The 23,165-nt window shown below is 46.9% G+C and overlaps 1 long non-coding RNA gene and 1 pseudogene across 1 annotated transcript; both read left to right on the plus strand.

Moving 5' to 3' along the window:
* The first annotated feature begins 3,826 nt into the window (after nt 1-3,826).
* LOC142301191 (uncharacterized) lies at nt 3,827-19,041 on the plus strand. The gene is made up of 5 exons (XR_012752706.1): nt 3,827-3,902; nt 4,886-4,914; nt 10,485-10,561; nt 18,418-18,522; nt 18,650-19,041. It is a non-coding gene; the product is annotated as an uncharacterized LOC142301191 (long non-coding RNA).
* Nucleotides 19,042-20,843: 1,802 nt separating this feature from the next.
* On the plus strand, nt 20,844-21,541 carry LOC142301192 (gametocyte-specific factor 1 pseudogene; annotated as a pseudogene).
* Nucleotides 21,542-23,165: the final 1,624 nt, after the last annotated feature.

A 23,165-nucleotide genomic window follows, 5' to 3' on the forward strand; every position in this document is an offset into this window, starting at 1 on the left:
TTGGTTTATTTGTCCAATTACTTTTGACCTCCTAAAATGTGGAGTGTTTGTAAAGAAATGTGTACAATTCCTACAATTTCTATCAGATATTTTTGTTAAAACCTTCAAATTAAACGTTACAATCTGCACTTGAATTCTGTTGTAGAGGTTTCATTTCAAATCCAATGTGGTGGCATGCAGAGCCCAACTCGCGAAAATTGTGTCACTGTCCAAATATTTCTGGACCTAACTGTATATATATATATATACTGTATGTATATAATCAAAAGTGTCCAGATGTGTCTCTAATTTCCCTATTAAAAATTAAAAAAAGCCAACTTTTAGGCGGGGTTTGCACGTTGCGACATTGCAAGCCGATGCTGCGATGTCGCACACGATAGTCCCCGCCCCCGTCGCAGCAGCGATATCCTTGTGATAGCTGCCGTAGCGAACATTATCGCTACGGCAGCTTCACATGGACTCACCTGTCCTGGGACGTCGCTCTGGCCGGCAACCCGCCTCCTTATTAAGGGGGCGGGTCGTGCGGCGTCACTGCAACGTCACACGGCAGGCGGCCAATTGGAGCGGAGATGAGCGGGATGTAAACATCCCGCCCACCTCCTTCCTTCCGCATATCCTACAGAAGCCGCGGTGACGCCGGTAGGAGATGTTCCTCGCTCCTGCGATTTCACACACACCGATGTGTGCTGCCGCAGGAGCGAGGAACAACATCGGACCGTCGCGTCAGCGTAATTATGGATTACGCCGACGCTGCACCGATGATACGATTACGAAGCTTTTGCGCTCGTTAATCGTATCATCGAACCTTTACACACTACGATGTCGCATGCGATGCCGGAAGTACGTCATTTTCAATTTGACCCCACCGACATCGCACCTGCGATGTCTTAGTGTGCAAAGCCCGCCTTAGGTAAAGTGGGATCAAAGCTTCCATGTTTTGGAATTGATAAACTCTTGTGTAGATTAGAAGCTTTTTTTTATTGCATATCATGTGTGGTTTTTTTCTGCAGATATTCCTCATCTTATTCAAGTCTATGGGGAAAATCTGCATATCACAGTGTTTGGCTGTAAACTCCCGTAGTGTCACGGCGACATCTGACGCTGTTCACACTGCAGAATCTGACACTCCACATTATGCTTCCTTTGGTGCTTCTGAGTTACATAGGCAGGCTCGGGCGTCAACCAGCTGTGTTCTTATTAGTGATCGAGCTTGCAGGAGTTAATCTTTGCTAGCCTGCTGGTTACCTCTTGGATCACATGTTGTAAGGGACCTATGACAGTCACTTCCTGCCTTTTTAAGATGGAAGAAAGTGTTTTCCCATGTCAACTAAAGCTTTAGCTATACCAGTCCGTGTGCTGTTGTATCCCAGTCCTGCTGGTGATTGTATTGCTTTGTGCGTAGATTTGTTCTAGAGTTCTCCCATTGTCTCTGTCACAATTCCTCGTTGCAGAGCATCTTGCACCTTAGGAGATGCTCTGCTGCGCTTTTGTCGCGGGCGGGGAGGGCGCTGCGCTCACCCACTGCTCGGGTCCGGCTGCTGCGGCTCGCTCGGTCGGTGGCTCGAGCGGTGGGCCGGATCCCGGGGACTCGAGCGGCGCTCCTCGCCCGTGAGTGAAAGGGGTGGTTTGGTTTAGGGATATTGTCCGTGACGCCACCCACGGTTTGTGGTGAGGTTGGGACACCACCGCTGCTCTGTACGGGGATCCCGGGAGCGTTGACAGGGAGCAGCTGAGATGTTTTCTCACCTCTGTGGGTAGGGGGGTTTTGGTGGTCCCGGGGCCCGGTGGTGGAGGTCGGAAGGTGGGTTGCGGGGCCTGGCCGGGTGCAGGGTCGCGGGGCAGCGCAGTGCCAGATGGCACGGTGGTACTTACTCAGCCAGTAACGCACACAGAGTCTCTGGTAAAACAAACGGCTGGATGGACGAGTCCCACAGACGGCTGCGGCAGTCACTCCCGGTAGGTTGGCGGTAACTGTCTCTCTCTGCACCGGTGTTCTGTTCTCGGCCCCAATGACTTCCCACTGATAGCCCGCTCCCCAGCGGTATGTTGGCTAAGGGAGCCCTTCCTTTGCCCGCAGGCTCTGGCCCTGGGAGCTCTAGCTCTGGCGGTAGCTTTATCTCCCTCACGGTTTGGACAGTTGCCTTCAGTCAGGTCTTTTACTGCTGGGAAACCCCGGAGGTTCCCGTCGCTGACGGATTTGACCGGTTTTATGGCGACTCCTAGCCTGGTCGGGGTCCGTAGGCCCTGCCGGATGGTGCTGGCTTCTCTTCGCTCCCCGGTTCGGTACCGGCGGGTCACCGCCCGTCCCCGGTCCTCACGGTGGTGTGTCAATCGGCCTCTCCTGCAGACGGTCATCACCGTCTGCCAACCTTGCTGTCAGGTGCCCGGGCCACGTACCCGGACACGGCCAGTCAGTTCCTCCACTACTACTTCCTCACTCTACAACTCCAAAAACTGATCTGCTTTCCTTTTCCCGCCTCCAGGACTGTGAATTCCTCGGTGGGTGGAGCCAACCGCCTGGCCCCGCCCCACCTGGTGTGGACATCAGCCCCTGGAGGAAGGCAACAAGGATTTGTGTCTGACCTTGATGTTCCTAACCGGGGTGTAGGGTGTGTTGTTGCAGTACCTGTGACATCCTGGCTTGTCCAGGGCGCCACACTTTCCTTGACTACTGAGCTGGCAGTGACACGATTCCTCTGTGCAGAGCATCTTGCACATTAGGAGATGCTCTGCTGTGTTTTCCTTGGCTACTGGCTGGCAGGTTGATTGACAGCACAGGCTTCCATGCTGGTTCTGGGAGGTGCTGATTACTCAGGTGTTCCATCTTCCTGGTAATTGCTCTGCTTCTTTACAGAGCATGCTCCCCCAGAAACTTGCCAGTCGTACATTCTGGTTCTGTAGTTGTGCTGTTGATCTGTATTTCTGCATGTGTTCTGATATTTGTTTCTTGACCCCAGACTGTTGTTTGACTCCTCTCTGCCTGCTCCCTGTTCCTTCCATGACTTTCTGACCACATCTCAGTTTTCTCCCTGAATCTATTACATGCTCTCCTGGAATTCTGACCCTCGGATTGTGACCTGACTATACTTCTGTGTACTCCCTGTATCCATACATGTCCTCCCATTACCAGACCCTGGCTTGCCTGAATGCCTGAATGCTCTTCTGTTTGTACTATCCATAAGTAGTGACTTGTATTACAGTCTCGTTGTTTCCTCCCTACTCTTATTTTCCTCCTTATCACTTGTTGTCTAATACCTCTGTGTGAGCGTACTGTGTGATCGAGATTTGCTTTCCCCTGTTTGACCTTATCTGTGGGTTCAATCACTTTTGTCCCACCCATCCCCTGGGGTGAGGGAGAGGGGGTATTAGATCAGGGCTGTACAGGAGCAGGGCAAATAAGGCGGCCCAGACATCATCACCTTTAGATGTATCTCTGGGATCAGGTATAACCAGAGCCTCCTTAACTTGAGGGCCAGTTTAGGAGCCACTGTCCCTAGTTATCCCATCACAACACATGATAGTCAGTTTCCGTAGTGTAAAAAAGCCACAGTAGGTAATAGACTTTTTGAAATCCCCGACACTTGGCTGGAACTGTAAAACGCTGCTTTTTTTGTGCAGCAAAAATATGCAGTGAAAAAAAACCAGCACCAATACTAAATTCCCATTTAGGCTTATAAATCATCAGTTTCTGCAGCATATCCACTGCTTCAACAGGGATAAACTATGTAATATCACCTCCCTGTGGCAGTGATTTCTATAACACGCTATTGACTCGCCCCAAACATACCGTGTAAACGCCCATTTTCTGTTAAGTCTGAATTTTTAAGAAACCTGTAACCTTTACTCTTCAGAAGACACCGAGAGCAGCAAGCACAAGACAGTCGTCAGCCAGAAGCACACCGGTAACATTAACTTTACCATCACTTGTATTGTTTTTTGTTATGTTTTGCTTGTCTTTAATATAGTCAATGTAAAGAATTTATTTTGCAAACACCTTTTCAGTTTACGTATTTGGAACCTTTTTTGTTTTCATTATTATTTTACAATTTACTTTCCAAAAATTGCTGAACATCTTTTAGCTTAACTTGTTTAGTTCTAGAGTGTTTGTATTGTTTAACAATCCTGGAAATCTCAAAAATTGACAATACTTCACTATACACCAGTAAACTACTTTATTTTTGACTGTATAGACTAAATTTTTTTTATGTATTTATTGTGTGTAACGAAGAGAAATAAAATATCATCGGCACCAAGTGCCATAATTTGGAGTTTTTGATGCTCATCCGAATATGATTTACAGCAGGGGTGGGGAACCTTTTTTTTTGCCGAGGGCCATTTGGATATTTCTACAATCATTCAGGGACCGCACAAAATTTTCAACGTAAAAATTACCCTGATATATTTGATCAATTGATTTACTCACCGCTACTGTGGTGTCTGGAGCGGCTTCTTTTTGGTGCAGCTGTGATGTTAGAAGATTTTGATCATGTTGCTTCTCACAATTGGTTTTCCAGGTTTGTGTCATTATGGAGTAGAGATGATCGAATACCTCAAATATTCGGCTATGCCCATATTCGACGAATAGGTCGTCGCTATTCGACTATTTGCGAATATTCGATGCGCAATGTAAGTCTATGGGAAACCCGAATAGTTGCTGAATAGCAATTATTCGGGCTTCCCATAGACTTACATTGCACATCGAATATTCGCATAGCGGCGACCTATTTGTCAAATATTCGCGAAGTCGAATATTGCCGAATATTTGTGATATTCGATCATCCCTAGTCGGGAGCGCAGTCAACTCTTTGTGATGATAATTTTTTTTAAGCATATAATAAATAGAATAAAGGTAGTCATATTTATACATCATTTTTTCCTTCTATAGTGCACCTCCCGCATCCCAACAACTCTATTGTAAGTTAACATGCAGTTTAATTTGTTTTATATGCTTTTACTGTACTGTACAGTATTTTGTATTAGTAGACTGTAATAATTTGATATGAATACAGTACATTATTTTGTAATACTATAATAAGTTTGTATAAATACAGTAAATATTTTGGGTTGTGGAACGAATTGTCGGCGTCTCAATTATTTGCTATGGGAAAATTCGCTTTGATATAAGAGTAACTTGGTTTAAGAGCACACTCCCAGAACCGTAATCCAAGGTTCCATCCACTGTGTATATATATATATATATATATATATATATATATATATATATATATATATATATATATATATGTCTATATCTTTACACATCACTGGGGAGGCTGGGGGTTATACAGCACTGGGGAATGTTGAGGGCATATACATCACTGGGAAGAGTGGAGGCATATACAGTACTGGGGAATATAGATCACTGGAGTGGGCTGGGGGCATATACAGCACTCGGGAGAGATGGGGGAATATACAGCACTGTGAGACTGGAATCATATATGTAACGCCCTGGACTAGCCAGGTAGTCACAAATAGAGCCCTGGACAACACCAGTCCCTCACTAGGTAACACCAGCCAACCACATAACACCCTAGTCACCTCCCTCAGGACTGGATGTGTGGTGCCCTGGACAAGCCAGGTCGTCACAGAACAACACCAACACACCCCACACCCCGGTTAGGCACTCCGAAGTCAAACACAAAATCCTTGTTGCCTTCCTCCAGGGGCTGATGTCCACACCAGGGGGTGGGCCAGGCGGTTGGCCCCGCCCACCGAGGAGTACACAGTCCTGGAGGCGGGAAAAGGAAGGAGTTGAGACCAGAGTTTGAAGTGAGAGGAGTGAAGTGGCAAGAGAGCAACGGTCTGACGGCGTCCGGGTGTGTGGCCCGGACGGTACAGCAAGGTTGGCAGACGGTGGTGACCGTCTGCAGGAGAGGCTGATTGGAGCGAACCGAAAGGACCGTGGACGGGCGATGGGCCGGCGGTACCGGACCGGCGAGCAAAGAGAAGCTAGCACCATCCGGCAGGGCTTACGGACCCCGACAAGGCTAGGAGTCGCCGTCCAATTTGTCAAATCTGTTAGCGAAGGGAACCTCCTGGGTTTCCCAGCAGTCAAGTCCCGATAGAAGGCGACAGCTCAAACCGTGAAGGGAAACACAGTCACCGCCAAGGCTAAAGTTCCCAGGGCCAGAGCCTGCGGGCAAAAGGGGCTCCTTCAGCACCCATCCAAGCTGGGGAGCGGGTTACCGGTGGGAACCCATTGGAACCGTACACACTACACAGGTGCAGGGAAAGGCAGTCACCATCAACCTACTGGGAGCAGAAACCACCGCAGCCGTCAGTGGGCCCCGTCCATCTAGCCGTGTGTTTTACCAAGGACTGTGTCTTCGTGATTTGCTGAGTGAGTACTACCGTGCCGTGCGGCACAGCGCTGCCCCCGCGACCCTGCACCTCGCCAGGCCCCGTAAGTCACCTGCCATCCATCCCTACCTCCTTCACCGGGCCCCGGGACAATCAACCCCTGCCCACGGAGGGGAGAACCAACATCCAAGCTGCTCCCAGTCATCGCTCCCGGGATCCCCGTCCAGAGCAGCGGTGGTGTCACAACCTCACCACAACCGTGGGTGGCGTCACGGACAATAAATCCCCAAAACCATTCCCCTTTTCACTCACGGGCGAGGAACGCCGCTCGAGTCCCTGGGATCCGGCCCACCGCTCGAGCCACCACCGAGCAGCAGCAGCAGCAGTAGCCGGACCCGAGCAGTGGGTGAGCGCAGCTTCCCCTCCTCCGCCCGCGACAGATGGACACACCAGGGGGAGGAGTCAGGCAGTTGGACACGCCCACCAAGGAGTTCAGAGAGCCTGAGGGAGGAAAAAGTAAACAGTCTAGTTTGAGAGTGGAGTGGAGGAGGACAGGCCTGTGTGACAGGCCTGTGGCAGACTGACAGGTGCCAGGGTAGGAGCCCGGGCACCTCTGGCTAGGAGGCATACGGAGGCCTCTGTCTGCAGGAGCCGGGAAGACGGCTTGGTGGAATCATGGTGGACCGGGACAGGGTACTGAGGGGGTACTCAGTGCCTGAAACGAGGTCTAGAAACTAGAAACTACTGGACTGAGTTAATTAACTGATTGCGGTCTGGACTTTAGGTCCTTTCCCACCCAAAGTCCCTCATAGAAGACAACAGCCAATGAGGGGGATAGAAAGCCACCGCCAAGGCTCAGAGATCCCACAGGCCAGCATCTGCGGGCAAACAGGCTCTTCCGACATACACAAGCCAGAGAGTGTACTCCTGACGCTGCAAGCGCAGGTAGCCCAACCATTCAAACAGGTGCAGGAGAAAGGCAGAGACCACCAACCGGGTGGGGGATCCCAACCTGCAGCCGGCTGCGGGCACCAACCACCATCATCTTGGTTTACCAGAGACTCGAGTGTTTCATTCTAATAGTGAGTACACAAGTGCCCTCCGGCCGCCCATCTCCCTGCACCGCCAAAGCACCCCGACGGGTCCCGGGGCCACCATCCCTGCCCACAGGGTTAACAACTTGCTGCGTACCATCTCCCCCGGGTGCCCCGGAACTGCAGCGGTGGTGTCCACCTTCACCACATCCCGTGGGTGCCGTCACTAACTTAAACCATGGCTTCGGCCGCACACCTACGTCCCAAAACCACCAACCCCCTTTTAGATCGGAGTGACCACAGGGGCCCCCGGGTTCGGAGACGCTCGAGCCACCCACCAGCGAGCCCGGATCCGAGCGGCTCGGTTGCAGCCGAGCCTGGGGCGGCACATATACAGCACTAGGGAGACTGGGGCATATACAGCACTGGAGAGACTTGGGGCACACACAGCACTGGGGAGAGAAGAGGGTATATGCAGCCCTGGTGGGACTGGGGTCACATACAGCACTGGGGAGACTGAGGCATTTACAATACTGGTAAGACTGTGGGAATATACAACACTGGGTAAAGATAGGGGCATATACAGCACTGGTGAGACTGGGGTCATATGCATCACTGGGGAGACTGAGGCATATACAGCACTAGAGAGACTGAGGCATATACAGCACTGGGGAGACTGAGGCATATACAGCACTGGGGAGACTGAGGCATATACAGCACTGGGCAGGGTGGAGGCATATACAGTCCTGGGGAGCACTGGGGAATATAGATCGCTGGAGTGGGCTGGGGGCATGTACAGCACTGGTGAGAGCTGGGGGCATATACAGCACTGGGGAGAGATGGGGGAATATACAGCACTGGTGAGACTGTGGTCATACACAGCACTGGGGAGAGTGGGGCATATACAGCACTGGATTCATATACAGCACTTGGGTGAGCTTGGGGCATATACAGAACTTGGGAGGGCTGGGGTCATATTCAGCAGTGAGGATGATTTGGCATATACAGCACTGGGGAGAATGGGGGCATATACCGCACTGAGGAGGGCTGGTGGCATATACAGCTCTGGCAAGGGCTGTTTACATGTACAACACTATGGGGAGGGCTGGGGTTATATACAGCACTGGGGAGACTGGGGTCATATGAAGCACTGGGGAGATTGGTGTAATAAACACCACTGGGGAGACTGAGGGAATATAGAGCACTGGGTAGACTGGGACATATACAACACTGGGGAGGGCTAGGATCAAATACATCACTGAGGAGAGCTTGGGGCATTTACATCACTGGGGAGGACTGTGGGCATATACAGCCTTGGAGAGGGCTGGGTGCATATACATCACTGGGAAGACTGGGGGCATATACATCATTGGGATTGTAAAAATGTATATAGATGAAAAATGTATATAGATGAATATATACAAATTTATATAGATTAAGATGTTTAGTGTGCATTACATAAAAAGTTGGAGTTAGAAGAACAAACGATTACATGGAAAAGTAAGATGAGGGAGTTTAGTAGAATTCAGAAGTTCCTAAAAGAAAGTGAGATTGTGCCTCCTTACTTGTTGACAATGAATTGAATTTCAAATCCAGACAAGAGTACAACCTCTTTTAAATTGATTGTCAATCAATGAAGTGATCAAAAAGTTGAGATCTTCTACACAAAGGAGAAGTCCCATAGAAGAGTCAGAAGGCACAAAAGTGGTCCTGTCACCCTCTGGGCTGTATAACAGCTGCTGTTGTGTCACCCATTATACAGATGATATAATGTGTTGAGGAGACAGTTACAAGACAAATCGTATTTTAATGTGTATGAGGGGCTGCTGATTAGTTTTTAGCTTTACCTAGAAAGAAACGAGATAGGATGATGAAACTTTACATTTATTCCACATACTCTCCACTGATGACAACACACTTCTTACATCGGTATTCCAAGGTCTGTAAGCCTAGCAAAAAGAAGGATTTCGGTCGGTTGTGCCTCAAACCAGGCATCCGTAGCAGCCATGGCATCAGAAATGGTGTGAAATTTGGTACCCTTGAGGTGTTTCATCAGGTTTGGAAACAGATGATAGTTGGAGGGAGCTACATCTTGTGAATAAGGCGGGTGGTCAACCAGCTGAAAGTCCAGCTCTGCCAGTTTTGCAGTGGTCGCTTGTGCAGTGTGAGCGGAGGCGTTGTCTTGCAGGAACAAGATTTCTTTGGACAGCTTGCAGCGCCTTTTGGCCTTCAGAGCTGCCTTCAATTGGTCCAAAAGTACAATGTAATATCTTGCATTGATGGTGGAACCCTTTTGAAGGTAGTCTACTAGCAGCAAGTCCTCCTTATCCCAGAACACAGACGCCAGCACCTTAGTGGCTGATTTTTGAACCCTGATTTTCTTTGGACGAGGAGAACCACAGTACCTCCACTCTTTTGATTGCTGCTTGTTTTCAGGGTCATACAAAGAAATCCAGGTCTTATCCATAGTAACCAGTCAATCCAGGAAGTTCTTATTAGTCTGGAAACGCTGACAAATGGACCGGGAAGTTTTCACTCTCATGCTTCTCTGATCTGTTGTCAAACATTTGGGGACCCGCTTTGCAGATCGCTTTCTCATTTCCAAATGTTCACGGATAATGACACAAACATGTTCACGGGAAATCTCCATGTCTGTTCATTCTCCAGTATGAGGTTGTGCACAGCATCGACGATCTCCGGAACAACAACCACTCTCTGTCGTCCATGACGTTCCTCATCATCGGTGCTGAAGTGGCCCATTTTAAATTTGGCAACCCAGTTCTTAACTGTGGTATATGAAGTGCATTGATCCCCCAATGTCTGCGACATATCACCATGAATATCCTTTGCGGACTTTCCTTGCAGAAACAAGAATTGTATCACTCCTCTGCTCTCAGTTGCTGTGAATATCGCATTAGGTTTCGCCATTTTGTTTTCCAACGTGTGTAGAACACTGTTGCCATAAGCAACAAACACAAAATTATGAAAACATATATCAGACACATAAGGCTTTCATGTGATGTAACATTCGTTACCATAAAAACAAAAAAGATCACTAAGCCAAATACTTATCAGCAGCCCCTCGTATATATTCTTCCCACATTTGTAACACTTATAAAAAGTTTTCATAAACCTTCTTTTTTTTTGCAGCTGTGGGACTTACGTCTATGTTCCAGAAATGAGCGATAACGGCACAACTCTGAATGCAAATGCAACAACTGAAAATGGTAAGTAATCTAAAAGTCATTCTAGACTTTGTAATGCACAATTGCTTTACTGTTTTGCATTTTCAGGTGGTTAAGGGATTGGTGAATCCTTTTTTGTTGACAATAACTATTTACAAAGCGTCCACCTTCTGGGACCTCCTGCAATAGGTGGTAACCCGTCAGGAAACCACACGGTAAGTGTTCAGGTTCCCTACAGTGCCTCCCTACCACCCTCCAATCCTCCTTCCTGTACACCTTGGAGTAACGGAACCGGGCCAGGCCACCCCATAACAACGCAGAGGATCTGCACCCCCGGCCCGGCAACGAGTAGGTTAAAACACCTGCCCCGTGGGGCGCTACATTAGCACACCCCTGTGAGCGTGCTAACATGCTAAGAGGGAGAAATGAGTGCAGGAACTAACGCCCTTGCGATTAGTCCCTGCGCTCATTAGCATATCATAAAGAATTGTTTGAAATACTTTTTCTAAAGATCGTTTTATCAATGCTACTAGATACAGGGACCATTAGACAGGGTATAGCAATATACACCCAGAACTGCTTGTGATTCTGGGTCCATATTGCACCTGACAGGTTCCCTTTAAGGGATTAGTGAATACCTTTTTGGTTGACAATAACTATTTATAAAGTGTTCACCTACTGGGACCTCCAGCAAAAAGTGGTAATCTGGCAGGAAACCTCACGGTAAGTATTCAGGTTCCCTACAGCGCCTCTACTGGAGAAACTAGGAATTGCACAGCCCCCATTCAAATCAGCATGTTGTATGTGTAGTGCAGAACAGCAGTGAGCAAGAGACAATCTGTGTAAATGTAGCGCCCCACGGGGCAGGCGGTTAACCTACTCGTTGCCGGGCCGTCGACGGTCGTTGTCATGGGCAGCCTAGCCCGGCTTCGTTGCCCCGAGGCGTACAGAAAATGGCTGGGGAAGGATGATGATGATGGGGGTAGTAGTAGGACAATCTGTTGGCCTTCGTGTATTCTTCGCTGATGCTCTGAGACACAATCAGTTTTTGGCAGGGGATTGATCATGTCAGGGACTTGGATTCCAAGAGCACGATCTTTTAGGAGGTGACCTTGTCTTCCAAACATCAGGTAATATGGCGAGTAGCCTGTAGAACAGTGGACAGTATTGTTGTAGATTTCCACTAACTCGTCAAGCAATTGAGGCCATTCAGCTTGTTTGGTAACAGATGCTATTCGCAGCATATTGATGAAGGTCTGGTTCACTTTCTCGCAGAGGCCATTTTCTTGGGGATGACGTAATGTCTCACATATTCACGGTAGAAGGTGATAGCTGAAGTCCGAGCTGCGAGGTCTTTTACTGGCACAACAGCAACCCACTTAGTATAGTGATCCACCATGGTAAAGGCATACGTGTAGCCTGAACAAGTTGGTGCTAGCTTCACGTGATCAAGAGCGACTAGCTCATTTGGTTTCTGAGAATAGATTGGATGAAGAGGAGCTCTTGCATCGTTCTTACCGACTTTGGTGAGATTACAATAAGAGATTGTCACGATACTTCTGTGAGAGTATGGGTGCTCAGGTAGGGCCCAAGTCCATATGAAGAAAAATAAGCACCAGGCACTCCAATTGATGTGAAAAAAGAATGAATTTTATTGCAACTTCAAACAGTTCAAACATTCTTTTTCACATCATTTGGTGAGATTACAGGCACGACATTCACTACACCAATTTTCTATGTCTGACCGCATCCCAATCCAATAGAAGGCGTATGGTGGCTTCAGTTTTGTGCACGCCAAAGTGCCCAGACTGGTCGTGGTAGGCATCAAGAACAATTCTGGCATCTCGCTGCGGGATTAGCATCTGTTGTAGCCGTTCACCTAAAACAGGGTCTAGGGTATTTCGCAGGATCAAGCACTTTTGAATGAAGAGTCTTTTGCGCTGTCTCCATAGACAATTAAGCTCAACATCAGGACATTGTCTACGTCGTCTGACAGGTATTTTCCCAGTAGTCAGGTAATCATAGATCTCACCTAGGACATGAGACTCATTTTGAAGAGTTTGCCATCTCGATGGGTCTTAGAATAGGTCAGGTTTCTGTTGAGGAACTTCATCAGTTTGTGTAGCAGCAACTGCATTCTGTGTAGCAAACCTTTGATGGAAGGGGGGCATCTCAACATCTTCCCAAAGATCTTCCTCAGGAGGCTCTTCTCTTTTGGGCAAACGGGATAACACATCGGCATTGATGTTGATCTTGTCACTGCGATACTTAATATCAAAGCAGAAATTCGCCAATCTTGAAGCCCATCTCTGTTCAAGAGCGCCTAGCCGTGCAGTATTAAGATGAGCGAGAGGAATATTGTCCGTGTAAACTGTGAAGGGTGTAGCAGCGAGGTAATCTTTGAACTTCTCTGTGACTGCCCATACAAGAGCTAGCAGCTCTAACTTGAACGAACTGTAATTGCTATCATTTTCTCTGCACCTCTCAAGCTTCGGCTGGCATATGCAATGACTCTCTCTTTGTCATCCTGGACATGTGATAGTACCACTGCAAAGCCTTGGTAGCTGGCATCCGTGTAGAGACGGAAAGGATGGCGGTAGTCAGGGTACGCCAGAATTGGAGGTGAAGTCAATAGATGTTTCAACATCTGAAAGGCAGTTTCTTGTCGCTCAGACCAATTAATTGGAAGTCTTCTGTCGTAGTTTTCTCTAGGGCAACCTCATAGCAGCTCTGTAAGGGGTTCTGCTACTTGTGCAAAATGAGGTATGAAGCGGCGGTAGTAGCCCGCAGAAACTAGCAAACTTCTGACTTCTTTGATGGTTCTTGGGGTGTCCCAGTTGTTCTCAGCTGAGATCTTGTCGGGATCAGGCTGGATACCTTCAGCACTTACAACATGACCCAGGTAGCTGACCTTCAACTTTGAGCAGATGACACTTTGACGGTTTTAGTTTCAGGCCATGTTCAATGAGTACATGGAATACTTCTGCAAGGTGGCATAGGTGGTCTTCATAAGTGCAAAAGTATACCACAACATCGTCAAGATATAACAGAACGCTCTGGAAGTTGAGGTGACCAAGACATTTTTCCATGAGTCGCTGAAATGTAGCAGGGGCGTTGCATAACCCAATCGGCATACCGTTAAACTCAAAGAGTCCCATCGGGCTGGTGAAAGCTGTCTTTTCTCTATCCTCAGGAGCCATGGGTACTTGCCAGTAACCGCTGGTTAAGTTGAGAGTGGAGAAGTATGCAGCTGAGCCAAGAGCGGTGATGGATTCTTCAATCCATGGAAGAGGATAGGCATCTTTGTGTGTAACGTTATTCAGCTTTCGGTAGTCGACACAAAATCTGATGTTACCATCCTTCTTCTTCACCAGGATGATGGGTGCAGCCCATGGGTTTTGACTTTCTCGGATGACTTTAGAATCTTTCATCTCCTTTAACAGCTTCTTTACTTGTTGATAGTTAGCAGGAGATACTGGACGGTGTCTTTCTTTGATAGGAGGATCATCACCTGTGTTGATCTTGTGCTGGATAAGAGAAGTCTTGCCGACGTCAAGGGGGTGTTTGCTGAAAGTTTGGCTGTGTCGCTTAGCAAGTTTAGTTACGTCACTGATGTATTCGATAGCAGTGTTAGCATCTCCAACATTAAGTTCATTCCCCAGAAGATAGTGGGTGTATTAGAACCTTTGGGAGTGGCTTTTAACGACTTTTGATGAGCAAGTGTCTCTTCATCTATGATGTCTTCTGGATCAAGGCTATACAGTTGAGCAACTGAATTAACCCTTGAACGCATACCTGGGGCCTCGCAGGCCTGCTAGGTCATTTGTTTTCTATGGTAGATTGAATTGCTTGCGCGTTCTACGGTTAAACTTGTATAGCTCGATTGGCGCATCACTTAGGTTGACTAGCCGTACTGGTACTCTACCGTTTGAGACAGTGAGAATACTTCTGGCAGCTTTTACCAGGGGCTGTCCTTCAATCTGGATGGAGTCCTCGTTGTCAATTCCTGGTCAAGCTCGACACCAGACTAGAGTCTCGCTGTTGGCTGACAGGGTAACTGGTCGTGTGTTGGTGATACGCACACGGCAAATCTCACCTTTACGTTTGGCAAAATTCTGTTGGGCACAGAGCACTTTGATAGTCCGCTGAACAGCTTGCCTGTAAGGGGGAGAAGCAGAAGGGAGAGAAGCATGCAAGGCAGAGAGCAATTCAGTAAACACATGACGAATGACATTCATGCCTAACACTACTGCTATTGTATCTCCCTCAGCCTCAGTAACAATTACACCTTGACCTGGTAACTTGCCATCAACGATTTGGATTGTAGGTTTCCAGTAGCCTAGCTGGGAAATAGGTTGACCATTACTTGCAATTAAAGCGGGCTTTACACGCTACGACATCGCTAGCAATTGTTAGCGATATCGAGCATGTAAGCACCCGCACCCGTCATGTCTGCGATATCGTGTGTTCGCTGCCGTACCGAACATTATCGCTACGGCAGCGTCACACGCACTTACCTGGTCGGCGGCGTCGCTGTGACTGCCGAACAATCCCTCCCTCAAGGGGGAGGGACGTTCGGCATCACAGCAACGTCACCGCGACGTCACAAAGCGGCCTGCCAATCAAAGCGGAGGGGCGGAGATGAGTGGGACGTAACATCCCGCCCACCTCCTTCCTTCCGCATTGCGGCCGGCAGCAGGTAAGGAGACGTTCCTCGCTCCTGCGGTGTCACACACAGTGATGTGTGCTGCCGCAGGAACGAGGAACAACATCGATAATCAACCATTACCGATTTTTGGTTTTGGAACGACCTCTATATGGTGAACGATTTTCACCATTTTTGAGGTCGCTTAAGGTGGCTGGTAAGTGTCACACGCTGCGATATCGTTAATGACGCCGGATGTGCGTCACTAACAACGTGACCCCGACGATAAAACATTAACGATATCGTAGCGTGTAAAGCACCCTTTAGTGTAACTTTGCTTTACCCACTGGATTCAGAAGATCAATGTCCCAATTCTTTTCAAAGGCTTGTCGCTCAAATGTGATGACTTATGAACCAGTATCCACTAAGGTTTCTAGAGGTACACCAACGATCCATGTGGTTATATATGGGCATTTGGAGATGAACTGGGAAATGTGATTATCCCTCTGGGCCCTTGGATTCACCTCCCAAGGAGCGGCCCGTTTAACTTATAACATTGATACTTGTAGTGTCGAAGACACTCACAAAAAGAAACAGTAGGACACAATCACCAGATGAAGGCCTTCCAGTTGGGGGCCTATCAGGACTTGGCCTACTAGAATGTGGCTCTGGGGACAATGTCCGGCTTACAGATGATTCACGTGATGCAGGGGTTTGGCCTTTTAGCTCCTTTAAGGCTTGGCTATCCATTGCTGCGGGATTCCAGCAAAATATCTGTGGTAAACCTGCGGACATTCGTGCGACTTACCTGCGGAAGTCCCGGTCTCTATCTCCATAGTGGAGAGGCGGGACATCTGCAGGTATTTCAGCAGGAATAATTGACATACAGCTACGTGTGGCTGCGGGAGATCCGCAGCATATTCCGCAGCCGCACATACCGCAGCATGGACACAGACACTCCCCATGTCCCATAGTATAACGTGGGGAGTGTCTGTACTTGCTAAAACCTGCGGATTTATCTAGAAAATCCAGATAAATCCGCAGGTTTCCCACGGCAAAATCCGCAGGTATATTGTCCCGTGGGCACTAAAGGGCCTTTACACGCTGCGACATCGCTAAAGATACATTGTCGGGGTCACGGTGTTTGTGACGCACATCCGGCGTCATTAGCGACATCGCAGTGTGTGACAGGCAGGAGCGACCTTAAACGATCGCAAAATAGACAAAAATCGTTGGCATATGAGAGGTCGTTCATTTACCAAAAAACATTGTCTCGTACGTAGCGAGGTTGTTCGTCGTTCCTGCGGCACCACACATCGCTATGTGTGACACCGCAGGAGCGACGATCATCTCCTTACCTCCGTCCACCGGCAATGAGGAAGGAAGGAGGTGGGCGGCATGTTCCGGTCGCTCATCTCCGCCCCTCCTCTGCTATTGGACGGCCGTTTTGTGACGTCGCTGTGACGCCCAACGCACCTCCCCCTCGAAGGAGGGATTGTTCGACGGGCACAGCGACATCGCAGAACAGGTATGTGCGTGTGACGCTGCCGTAGCGATAATGTTCGCTACGGTAGAGATCACCACATATCGCACCAACGCACCAACGACAGGAGCGGATGATAACGCTCGCGACATCGCTAGCAATCGCTAGCGATGTCGCAGCGTGTAAAGCACCCTATAGGCTTACAGTTTTCACCAGTAGATGGTACTAGAACACAACAAATGAGAAATGCTTCACTTATAGCATATAACATAATATTACGTGAAGATACTTAAAGGAACAGACACAATCTGGACCGGGCCACTACAGACGCGTGTACTTGTGTCCATTGTCACCGCCTCAGACGCTGGGTTTAGGGTCAGGGTGGATGATCAGAAGTCCCCAACACTTCCAGTCATGGGCACTAGACCTCTCTGAAACCGGGACACCTAAACCCGACTTCATAGTGCGCATGACTGGAAGTGTGGTGCATCTGATCATGCGCACTGACCCTAAACCCGGCATCTGGGGTGATGACAACAGACACAGGCATGTGCGTCACCACTGATGATGCTGGGTAATCGCCATTGAATAGCATGTTAGCACCTCCCTTGGGCGTGCTAACATGCTAAGAGGCTGGACTAGTTCAGGGAAGTAACGCCCTTGTGGCTAGTCCCAGTGCTCATTAGCATATCATAAAGGATCTTTGGAAATACTTTGTCTAAAGATCTCTTTATGTATGCTACTAGATACAGGGACAGTTAGGGAAGGATTAGAAATATGCACCCAGAACTGCTCATTGTTCTGGTTCTCTATTGGACCTGACATAATAACTTATAGGGAACCTATTTTAAAGCAAAGGTGAAGCCTAAATAATTTATAGTTGTAGGGGTACTGGGCTCTGCCACCCCCGCAGAAGTAACCGACTGTATAGTGATTTGTATCTGTGTTTAATAAAGTTTATTGTTGAGTGTTATGTGCCCACTATGTTATGTGGCAGCATGGTCCAAGAGACCACTTCCCTAGCTCTGGTTAGGAAGGGGTTAGCAGCAGGAAGGTCTGTAGGGTATATAAGGGCTAGGAAAGAGGAAGAGTGTAGGAGAGTCCTAAAGTAGGAGCAATTGCATAAAGGCCCCTGAAAGATTGAGTAGGGCTGATCCTCAGGATCAATCCCGCGATAGGTCCGAAAAGTTGGTGTGATCCCCACTGCGGTAGTACTCCGGACGACGGGAGTGGCGGCTGTTCCCTGGATAAGTTACCCAACCATTCCCCTCACTGCAAGAGACGGTCAGTATACCCCTATGATAGGGTGGGAGCCAACGTGGGAGCAGTCAGTGAGCTCGCCGTGGTTTGCGTGGACAGTGCAGGGGACGAGGGACCTAGTGAAGCCTATGGAGTCACAGGAACCAGGGGAGCGGCCAGCCAGAAAAGAACATGAAGTAGAATAGTCCCAAGGGAACTCCTCTGAGGTCAGAAGCGGCGGCCTCAGGGCGCGAGAGCAAGATGGAATCGTTGTAATGGAGTTGCCCAGTAAAGGTTGAAAGTTGAAAAAGGAACCACCTGTGTCCAGTTATTTGTCGCAGCGAGTGAATGACATGTATGGACTGATTTACATTGAAGCGGCGACCAGGGCGCGAGGGGTTAATGTCCGTCTGCACTGCGGCCTAATGACCCCTGTGATGGAACACACTGTAGCCCCCACTAGCCACCCTTACATAGTCACCAAATTCCACTGCGACCGTTGTATTAACTCATTGTCTTTTATTATTACAGTAAGTGCGGGATTAGCGGAAATGTTGTGTAAGCACCAATGTGATGCTGCTAAAACTGCAAGAGATGGAGCAGCACCAGAAGATGAGCCAAAAAAAGATCCTAAAGGTAATAAGCATAGACAATTACACATTACCAAAATTTTCTGCGCATTTATAAAAATGTGTAACCCAGTTACTTGCTGCACTTTTCCTACGTGACAATGATCCAAACCACATTTGTTGCATCTTTGCAGAAGAAGGTGAAAGTGATCCAACGGCCAAAGAGGTCTCCTGATCTGAACCCAACCGAACACCTACGGAGAATTCACATCACTCTCCATCCAGATGTTCCAATATGTCACCACCTTGGTCATTCCATATCTAGAAGACTCGGTGTTGCCCTTAAAAATCATAGCGTTCATACAAAATACTAATTGTTGTAGTTTTTATGTGGGATGTACTTATTTTTGCATCACCTAATTTGAGTAAAACGAAAATTTTTTAATGAAAATTGTATAACTAACTTTATATCACATTATGAATGTAAAAAGTATTCTATCAATCTTGTCACAATTTTGGACATTCTTCTTGTGTTTGGTGAGATATTTATTAAAATCATACTAAATAAAGGGGATGTATTAATCTATGTGAGCACTGTATATGGATATATCTAATATATAAAGCTGAGTGTATGTGTGTATGTATGTGTGTATGTATGTGTGTATGTGTGTCCGCTAAAGGAATTCGCACCGCCGCATTTACAATTACAAAATTTTGCATAGACGCCTCATGTGACTCGGGGAATGTCATAGACTATGATTTGACGGAAAAATATAACCCGCATTTTACATTTACTCTCCAAAAAACCTGCCTTCTTTAAAGTCAATGGAGCTGGAAGCCACAGGTTATTAATAGCAGCTCTGATTGGTTGCTATAGGCAATGAAAGACATTCATAGTATAACAAACTTATGTGTGAGGTAATAACATGTCGGTGAGGAGACGGATAGAGAGAGACAGAGACAGATAGACATAGGCACAGACAGAGTAAAAGGCAGACAGACAGAGAGACAGGGAAAGAGACAGAGAGAGAGACAGACAGACAAAGAGACATAGGCAGACAGACACAGACAGACAAAGAGACATAACAGTCACAATGTATAGGGGAATAATGAAAAGCATAACTGCTATAGGAATACTAGAATGAAAAATACAATGGACTATGTGAAATAAGTGAAAAATATGAAAATGGTATCTGCATAACTGCTATGAAAAATAGGAATGAGAGATATTTAGCCATTGTATTGATCAATGCAAAGGAGCCCCAAAACCAAACGCCAAGGTAATCTCTATTTTTGGGGTCCCTAACCTATGTGTAACCTCACCTGCAGTTAAAAACTTGCTCTGTATGGGAAGCAAGGGACCAAGCTATATATGTGTGAAATAAGACACATGGCTATGGGTGGGGCAGGGTTCTCAGACAAAAAGTGCATACTAACTAAAGAATGTATGTCTGGAACACCAAGGGTTGTTTAGTTGTATATTTTTGAGTCTTGCACCCTGTTCACACCATTGGTGTTCCAGACATACATTCTTTACTTAGTATGCACTTTTTGTCTGAGAACCCTGCCCCACCCATAGCCATGTGTCTTATTTCACACATATATAGCTTGGTCCCTTGCTTCCCATACAGAGCAAGTTTTTAACTGCAGGTGAGGTTACACATAGGTTAGGGACCCCAAAAATAGAAATTACCTTGGCGTTTGGTTTTGGGGCTCCTTTGCATTGATCAATACAATGGCTAAATATCTCTCATTCCTATTTTTCATAGCAGTTATGCAGATACCATTTTCATATTTTTCACTTATTTCACATAGTCCATTGTATTTTTCATTCTAGTATTCCTATAGCAGTTATGCTTTTCATTATTCCCCTATACATTGTGACTGGTGTGCAACTCTTTATCCTATTGTTTAGTTGTATATTTTGAGTCTTGCACCCTGTTCACACCATTGGTGTTCCAGACATACATTCTTTAGTTAGACAAAGAGACATAGGCAGACAGACAGGGAAAGAGACGGGCACAGACAGACAAGGAAAGAGACAGGCACAGACTGTAATGTCTACCTGGAGCCACAAACTCAGACTGGCTGTAAAGGGAGGCTAGAGAAAAGCCGCTCACAAAGCAGGACCCCGAGAACTCTGCAACCCTACAGGGATTTGGAATTACACAGAGCCCCAGAGATCACCACCTGAGGTAGACTGTAGTCTGTGGTGGTCAGACAGGGTCAAAAAACAAGAAATGCTAAACAGGAACCGAATCGAAGTGCGGCAGCCACCGAGGAGACAAGACGCCGAAGTGGAAGGCGGCAGAAAGAGAGAAGCCGACGGTGATTGGGCGCAGGGCTCATTTGATGTCACAAGCTTTCGTGAACACTGTGAACATAAAACCATGGATTACGTTATCTGTCCATATAATGCTGAGCACAAAGTCCGTGGGACTGAAATGAGGATGCACCTTAGGATCTGTGAGAGCTTTGTATCAGAAAAACCATCAGTAAAGCCAGCAAATATACCACAGACCAAACAGAAGACAAAATGGGTAGCCCTTTCTTTAAAAAGGGAAGTGGAAGAGGAACAAAGGAAGTTGGAAAAGGATATGCAATCCTTTGACCCACAGGATCCTGATAGACTGCTGCAATGCCCTTATGACTTCAACCACCAAATAAGAGCTTGTCGTTTTCCTTATCACCTGATAAAGTGCAGGAAGAACCACAGTAGCCTCGCCAGTCAGCTTGTCACCTGCCCTTTTAATGCCCGTCATATGGTAGCTAGAGGAGAGCTGAGTTTCCACATTTCCAGATGTGATGACAAAAGCTGCATTGAACAAGACATTGTTGATGAGAAAAGCATGTACAAGAGAGATGCGAGTCCAAGTCGATGGAACTCGCCCCCCTGCTCAGAGGACTGGGATAATGATTTGCAGAGTGAGAGAGGCACATTCGTATGGGGTACACCTTCTTATCCAGGTCCCTGTACCGGTACACTCATGGATCCAAAAAATGCTCTTGGCGATAATCTTCGTGCTCCTAAATCTCTGCCCTATGTCCTGCCATGGAAAATGAATAAGCCTTAATTCAATATTGTATCCATGAAGGATGACCTCCCTCTGGCCCTTTGAGTTAACCTGTGAATGTTGGGTTTTATATCTATTATGGTTTGTGTTTACAGGAAGATCCTAATGTTTTTTAGGACCACATTGTATTATTGGAGAGGAGCCTAATGCAGTTTGAAGTACAGATAGCTAAAGCAATGGAGTCGCGGGCACTCCAGATAACAATATAACATTTATAAGATGTATGCAAGTTTAATGTGATATCACTTAGAATTTCTTCCTAAGCATGGTCCATGCCTGATATTATGTAAGGTCATGCAGTTCATTTTCTAGCATACTATAACATTTCTGTTCAGATTCAGCTTCTGTTGCTGTTTATAGCCAGCGTGTCCCTGCACCTCTATACTTTGGACACTATAGTCAATAAAAATCAACAAAAAAAGCCCATTGCATGATTATAATTAAGTGTAGTTATAGGCATATGTGCTGACAAAAAAATAACATGCAACCAATTAGGGCCTAGGGACCATCTCTAAATCAGAATATAAAAGAGGAAAAATGTGATCTGACACCCATATAGCAAAGCAGTGAGAAAGGGTGTCGCACAGACAAACATATTGGGGGCACACATTCCAGCGGGAGGATTAGGGGAGCAACTGGTTTGCAATGCTGGAATATACATAGTATACCCCAATTATCAGCAACCAACCAGAGCATAAAACCACATTGAGTGGATCACAATAGTCATAATCAGAAAAGAATGTTAAAGTTCCATGTAATTAGGGGTAGATATCAACAAAGAGACCAATGGGCGGCTCACCTAGGAACCAAATCGACAGGCAAGGGCGTAGTGAGGAGACAAAGCAGAGGTCAAATACAGAACTGGCAGCAAGGTACAAAAACGACAGGCAGGAGGATACTAAAAAAACGGTCAGCGCACAGGAATCAAAATACAAACAGCACATGAACCAGGAATACAGAAATATCTCTGGCAGTGGTCAGATGACAGGAGGGGGAGTAAGAAGAGACAAACAGACAGAGATAGAGAGAGACAGACAGACTGATACAGATAGACACAGTGACATAGACACAGATAGACACACAGAGACAGACAGGGAAAGAGCCAGAGAGCCAGAGACAGACAGAGACTAGGAAAGCGATAGAGACAGTTACTATCCCGGGCAATGCTGGGTACTACAGCTAGTAGATATATATATATATATATATATATATATATATATATATATATATAGTTAGGTCGAGAAATATTTGGACAGTGACACAATTTTCTCGAGTTGGGCTCTGCATGCCACCACATTGGATTTGAAATGAAACCTCTACAACAGAATTCAAGTGCAGATTGTAACGTTTAATTTGAAGGTTTGAACAAAAATATCTGATAGAAATTGTAGGAATTGTACACATTTCTTTACAAACACTCCACATTTTAGGAGGTCAAAAGTAATCAGACAAATAAACCAAACCCAAACAAAATATTTTTATTTTCAATATTTTGTTGCGAATCCTTTGGAGGCAATCACTGCCTTAAGTCTGGAACCCATGGACATCACCAAACGCTGGGTTTCCTCCATCTTAATGCTTTGCCAGGCCTTTACAGCCGCAGCCTTCAGGTCTTGCTTGTTTGTGGGTCTTTCCG

This window comes from Anomaloglossus baeobatrachus, chromosome 4 (genome assembly GCF_048569485.1).
Source record: "Anomaloglossus baeobatrachus isolate aAnoBae1 chromosome 4, aAnoBae1.hap1, whole genome shotgun sequence".
NCBI lineage: Eukaryota > Metazoa > Chordata > Amphibia > Anura > Aromobatidae > Anomaloglossus > Anomaloglossus baeobatrachus.